The sequence below is a fragment of the Salvelinus alpinus genome, chromosome 3, assembly GCF_045679555.1.
Source record: "Salvelinus alpinus chromosome 3, SLU_Salpinus.1, whole genome shotgun sequence".
Taxonomy (NCBI): Eukaryota; Metazoa; Chordata; class Actinopteri; order Salmoniformes; family Salmonidae; genus Salvelinus; species Salvelinus alpinus.
The window spans coordinates 46,292,540-46,300,233 of NC_092088.1; positions in this window are offsets into that span (position 1 = coordinate 46,292,540).

Genomic DNA, 7,694 nt, shown 5'->3' on the forward strand with positions numbered 1-7,694 from the left:
GGACAGTTAGGTTTCACCGAGACACACGGTTTAATTCCAGTCATGCAGCAGCCTCTGCCTGTGACTCGCCTACACAGTCTAAATCAAAATTGTTAAACTGCACAGCAGCCTCTGCCTGTAGCCCAGTTAGATATTCCCAATCAAACAACAGCCCTGCCATCTCTAATAGAAAGAGAAGATCTGTCCAGCAGACTGAGTGTGGAAACACGCATGCGCAGCTCCCCCTTGGGTACTGAATACAATTCGGAAGGGTTGCAGTTTGCTCAAAGTCCGCAGGGGTTCGCTGGTGTCACTCCCACGACAATTTCAGCTCAAGCGGCCCTTATTCTAGAACAGGAAATAATCTACCTCCGAGGAAAAGGATCTATTCGCCCAGTGAGGGAAGCATACAAAAATATGGATCATTATCTGAAATATTTTCTAGTGCCAAAAACAGACGGTGGCATGAGACCGATCTAAGATTTGAGGGTGTTGAACAAATCATTACAAAACCTACCTTTTCGCATGTTAACACACCGCCGTCTATTCAAAGCAGTCAGACAGGCAGATTATTTCACCACGGCTGATAACCATTACACAGCAATGTCACCACAGCCTATCCTACTGGCAAAACCCGAGCATGGTATCCAGCTGGGTCCAGTAGACTTGCGGGTTGTCATACAGATGATGCCTCCGGGCCTTGGTGCGGCTGGCTTCCGGGTTAAGCGGGCGTTGTGTCAGGAAGCAGTGCGGCTTGGTTGGGTTGTGTTTCGGAGGACGCACGGCTCTTGACCTTCGCCTCTCCCGAATCCGTACGGGAGTTGCAGCGATGGGACAGGACTGTAAATACCAGTTGGATACCACAAAATTGGGGAGAAAAAAAGGGGTAAAATAAAAAGATGCCTCCCTGAGGATGCATACCGACTAGTTAGTGGGAAGAACGTTTTTTGTATGCTGTAGCATTGAGATTTCCCTTCACTGGAACTAAGGGGGCGGCAGGTAGCCTAGTGGTTAAAGCGTTGGACTTGTAACCGAAAGGTTGCAAGATTGAATCCCTGAGCTGACAAGGTAAGAATCTGTTGTTCTGGTCCTGAACAAGGCAGTTAACCCACTATTCCTATGCCGTCATTAAAAATAAGAATTTGTTCTTAACTGACTTGCCTAGTTAAATAAAGGTTAAAAAAAAAGGGGCCTAGCCCGAACCATGAAAAACAGCCCCAAACCATTATTCCTCCTCCACCAAAATGTACAGTTGGCACTATGCATTTGGGCAGGTAGTGTTCTCCTGGCATCTGCCAAAACCAGATTAATCCGCTGGACTACCAGATGGTGAAATGTGATTCATCACTCCGGAGAACACATTTCCACTGCTCCAATGTCCAATGGTGGCGCGCTTTACACCACTCCAGCCGATGCTTGGCGTTGTGCATGGTGATCTCAGGCTGCTTGACCATGGAAAGCCATTTCATGAAGCTCCCGATGAACAGCTCTTGTGCTGACATTGCTTCCAGAGGCAGTTTGGAACTCGGTAGTGAGTGTTGCAACTGAGGACAGACAATTTTTATGTGCTTCAGCACTCGGCGATCCCTGTGAGCTTGTGTCGGCTGAGCCGTTGTTGCTCCTAGATGTTTCCACTTCACAATAACAGCACTTACAGTTGACCGGGCCACTCCAAGCAGGGCAGAAATTTGACAAACTGACTTGTAAATGTTGGAATCCTATAACGGTGTCACATTGAAAGTCACTGAGCTCTTCAACACGGGCCATTTTACTGCCAACGTTTGTCTGTGGAGATTGCATGGCTGTGTGCTCAATTTTATACACCTGTTGTCGCTGAAATAGTCGAATCCACTAATTTGAAGGGGTGTCCCCATACTTTTAGAGATGTAGTGTACCTGAACGGGAACGTCTTAAGTGACGGGTTAGCTCTGGCGGTTATAAAGACTATACAGAGTGCTATGGCTAGTTCAACAAGGTCTCTACACATACAGGTGGCATGTGTTTGCAAGCACATAGTGAAGACCCATTTCACTGCAGTATCGGTATCATACTGAGCTTCCTTCAGAGTCTAATTGATAAAGGCCTTTCTCCTTCTACATTGAAGGTCTATTTGGCTGCTATATTGGCTTACCACTCTGAAATAGATAGTATAGATGGGAAGCCACATTTTGGCCTCTCGGTTTATGATGGGCACCTGTCGTCTGCGCCCGCCTACACGTTGTCTATTCCCCAGATGGGATTTGGTCACAGTTCTGGATGCGTTAACTAACTCTACTTCCGACGATAGAGACACAATAGAATAAAAATTCCTCTCATTTAAAACAGCACTACTATTAGCCCTTGCCTCCGCGAAACGGGTGGGTGACCTGGCGGCCCTTCTCCGTGCACCAGTCATGCATGGTGTTCTCGGAGGACAAGTGGAGGGCTACATTGACACCTAACCCCGCTTATTTGCCTAAGATCATTACATCTGGTTTTAAATCTATGGTTATTGATCTGGCTACGTTCTCCCTCCTCCTTTCCGCTCTGAGGAAGAGGTGTGTCTTTACACCCTGTCCGTGCGCTCTCGGACAAGCAGCCTGCGCCGCTATGACCAGTTGTTTGTGTGCTTTGGTACACAAGCACAGTCTAAGGCTTTGTCCAGAGAACGACTATTTCGCTGGATAGTTGAAGCTATCTCTTTGGCATACTCCTCTGCAAGGAAGGCTCCCCCCAGAGGGACTTAAAGCGCATTCTACTAGAGGTGTGGCAACATCTGGACACTACTTTGGGTCGTTACATTGGACGATGTATGTTGGGCAGCTTCTTGTGCCACACCTCACACTTTTGTCAGGTTCTATAGTCTTGACATGACTGCTTCTTCGTTGTCACATACAGTACTGGCTGCAGCCAGACGTTAGTTCCCACAAAACATGTGCTGTACACATCGCTTTGGGCCCTACATGTCCACACTATAATCTCTTCTACCAGTACATAGTTATAGAAGAAGGTTATTCTTTACAATGACCTGTGTTACCTATTTCTTATTAATTGTATCACATAGCCTGCAGGCTTTGCTTGTCTTATCCCGGTTTAATCCATTTTACAATAAGGCTGTAACGTAACAAAATGTAGAAGAGGGTCTGAATACATTCCGAATGCACTGTATTCCCTGAATTTTAGTACACTGACGATACTGTATGTTTCTTTGTGAATGGCAATTTCACCATGACCACTAGTTCTTAGCTATAGATTGTTATACCAGATAATGTGATTTAACCAAAGATTTATGATATTCAATTACTGGGAGTTACAGGATAGGTTGTTTGGTGTAGCACAGAGAATTTAACCCATCTCAACGATGCCGTCTTAATCCTTGATTCAGGGAAACAAGAGTCTCATAAAATGTCTGCGTTCAGTTGCAGGGGGTCAGTTTGGATTTAAAAAATGCTGTTATTAAAATACTTTTTGCTCCATGACATAATCCAACAATTTATAAGCTGCCATCTTGTCTATTTCAAGTCTTCTCTCATTAATCAAAGCAGGTCTCGGTTATCATGCCATGCAGCTCTTTGGGGTGTACACCCATCTGTCTCGATCAATGAGAGAACACTTGAAATAGACGATGTCTGCAAGAATCTTTGGTTAAATCACATTATCTGATGTAACAATATGTAGCTACAGTTCCCTGCACTTGTGTGTCTCTACAACTGAGAAACACCCAGACACACTGAACTGTAATACAGTGTTCATACAATGTTTTGTTTATTTACTTTTACCATATAACATACCCAGTTCTCTTGATTTAGCATTAAATAGTGTACCCTTGTATTTTAGATTTTGACAAAAACATTTGTTGGACATCTGAATGTCTAGCATCTGTTTGATGCTACATAGCCCTGTACAGGTCATATAAATATATTCTCTCAATCCATGAAGTCATACAAATTTCCAAGATATTTTGAAAGAAAAGATCCATATTTATTTCATGGTGATTCTGCATCAGGGCTCTACAACCCTGTTCATGGAGAGCTACTGTCCTGTAAATTTTCCCTCAACCATAATCTAGCACACCTGATTTTAATAATTAGTTGGTTGATAAGCTGAACCAGGTTAGTTACAACTGGGGTGGGAGCAAAAACATAAAAGGAGGGTAGCTCTCCAGGAACAGGGTTGGAGACCCATGTTCTACACACGGTCTTATGCTGAGCCACACTGGCTGTGTTTACAGAGGCAGGCCAATTGTGATCTTTTTTCCCACTATTTGGTCTTAATCACATATCTTTGTCAGAACTGATCTGATTGGTCAAAATACCAATTATTGAAAAAAAGATAAGAATTGGACCGACTGTGTAAACGCAGCCATAGTCCTTTATCCGTCTTCTGTACACTGGCAATGGTGTTTGGTATGGTGGGTTGGGGAAGCTGAGACTCTTTGAGCTAATGGCGAATGTTCTTGTCCTGTCTACGGTAAGTGTACAGCTGGGTAAGACTCTGCCAAAAGTGGTGTTGGGCTTCTTATTAACCACCAACTGTTTGGTCCTCTTGCAGAAGATTTGCTGGTATTGCACGTCTGCTGGAAAGACATAGTCGTGGTGTAAGCATGTGGAAGAGATGTAGGGCAACATGCCTTTGTTGGTAAAGGTGTCAACCAAATGGGACCTTTTAGCGTATTGTTTAGGGACAATGAGGGGACATTGGGAGCTGCTTTTGAGAGGAAAGATCAGTCAACAAAGTGAGTGGGCTGGGGGTGTGAAAAGTCTTTGGAAGGAAGTTCTTACACAGTATGAATAGTTATATTGGAGATAAGGAGAAATGGCACCTCAATCGCTCTCATAGACAACAATACATTTACCGTCTAAGCAGAACCCTGCACAACCAAAACCTCCTTTCTCATCTCAAAGTACTGTCTGTAAATGAGGTGGTTGTGTCATTACTGTTGTAGTCTTGATTTTTATACCCTTCAGTGTCCCTTTCTGGTTTCTGTCCCACAGTCTTGTTGTGCTCTATAACAGCAAGGTGTGTCCGCTCCCTCATGCATGTATCCAAAATGTCACTGCTTTGGGGTATTTTTCAGCAGGGCACTGGGGAATGACTCTAGATAACCCGGGTTTTACAAAAAGAAAAGGTAAAAAAAAACACTTGTAACCCCATAACAAACACTACCCAATTCATGTTTATACCATGCTTACTGTAAATTGAGCTACCTTAGTAAATATGCCAACTTACCTTCACCTTGTACAGAGCTAGAGGTTGGAAGAGCATGTGGGTGGAATCAGATTCTGTACCACCTACAACAAAATACACAATTTAACCACCCCACTAATTGTATTGATGTCTTTTAGACTGGCTAGCTTAGCATACCTAACATGGACATTTCAATATTGTCAGTTTGCTGTTAGCTAACTACGCTTAGACTTTGCTAACGCCTGCAGATCTTACAACTCCTGGATAAATATTTTAATTATCAGCTAACCAGACCACATGTTATAGCAATTTTTTTGTCGATGACGTACACGCCACCATTGGTTGTTCCCTCGCCTCACCTTAGCTGTGGTACGCGCCCAATATTGTGCATCAATTCAGGCTTAGCCTAGACCAAAATAGTGTATTTTATAAACAATACAAAGCATACACATGCAAACGACATCATCAAACAAACATCAACTGATCACACCTGCCCAGACCCACTAGCACACATCACTTTCCCCCACATGGCCTGAAACTGCACCATTTTTTTCTCTCTCCGTAGCCTAGCACTTTCATTATTTAAATAATAAATCATTTCATTTTTCCATTGTATTAATGATGGCCGAGTGATTAATTTCCACGTTTTTTGTATACATTTTCTCAAGATGAGTGATGAAAAGAGAATCGTCCAACCCGTCGGGTATCTCACTACACCCCATATGCCATGTCTTGTAGTAAGCAGACAGACGGATTAAAGGTAAATGTTCATTGTAATAATTCTGACAGACAACTTTCTAGCTCCGTTTACAACTTCCGGACTTTATAGCGTTCCCAGAAAGCATGGTTGGATTTTTGATTATTGAGTCATTATTTTACACTTAAGACATGACTTGGGCCGGCGTTATAATTGGAGTGCCTTAGGAGGCATGGCCCGCCCTACCGTACCTCCTTGCCCGTCCAAATAAAATATTGATTTATTTGACTGAGACACGCATCGACAGAAAGACGCATCAATCTCAGATAAAGCATCTGATCGAGCTAAACAGCGCCCCTCTGTCTCAGCATGTGTAAACCATGTATCTGATGCTGTTTAGACAAAAATAGGACTAGATACAGATCTCTGGTTTCAGCATCTTGCAAATTGGAGAGCTCGCGATTGCACAGTGCACTGTTCGGATGCTAGCTTCCCCTAAAGTAAGTGTATGTTTTGCCACAATTATATAATTACTCCTGTCTAAATAAAACAATTAAAAATACTTCACTTCATTGAAGCTGATGAGCTGTCTATGGTCTTTACCATTACACCCATGAAAAAATGTGAGGTATTTCCTGCCTATGGAAATCAAACGCCGGTCCAACTGATTTGTTCTGCGGCAGGACCTGGACATAACTCTGCCGTTATGATGTAAAATGTGTGAATTTTGTCTCTTGTATAGTGCATGCTATACATTATCTTTATACTGGATTAATCGTACAAATTCGTTAACTGTAATTTCGTTCGCTATGCTCCAACTTTCCCTCCATTTTGTGCCAACATCAGTTCTTTTCAAGTCTTGGTTCCAATAGTTTTTTCTAAGAGATTGTCAATTGAATATGCTCACTGCAAGGTTTTGTACATCTTACTTATCATATGAACATCATTTTCTGACTCAAGTAAGATTCCCTCAAGGTTGCGCAGATGTCTAAAATATATATTTTTTTTTAATTTAATTGCATGTATTTGAAACTATCTACATTGGTCAGTCAAAAATGACTTTTTAACTCTGTCATTGAAATAAATGTATTTTCTGTTATCAAGTAATTTACGGTTTATTTTTAATTTAATTTTTATTGCCATTATTAAAAACATTCCACGTTAATTTGATAAGTTACTTTCTAAATGTAATCATTTACAGTTACCTGTCAAATTGCAATCAGTAACGTAACTTTTGGATTACTCAAACTCAGTAATGTAATCTGATTCATTTTATTGGATTACTTTCCCCTTGAACGGCATTAGAAGAAGACGAGAAGGATCCATCAAGCACATTTGGTGTGTCATTTAAAGTGGTGTGCCTTGTGGTCAGACTCGCTCAGGTGGAACAAACTTACACTTGCGCCTTTTTTCAATGCTGAATTGAATGTGATTGAGAAAACAGAAAGAAAGATGTCATGTATTTTTTCGCAAACCTTTCTGATTTTAAAAGTAATCAAATAAGTAATTAAGTAGTTTTTCAAAAGTATCTGTAATCTGATGACAATATTACAGCTGGTAATGTACCTGATTACAGTTTTTAGTAATCAGATTACATGTACATGCTTACATGTAATCAGTTACTCCCCAACAGAACACTCGTAAATCTTAATAAATGCCTAGGCATAAAAGTATGTGTTGTATTGAATTTCAAAGAGAAGCTGTGTTTTGTCCACATTGTGCAGGACATACCCATACAGTACAGCAGATGGCAGCAACTTTACATTTGAATCCTCAAAAGACACTCTAAAGGGATAATATACACTGCTAAAAAAAATAAAGGGAACACTTAAACAACACAATGTAACTCCAA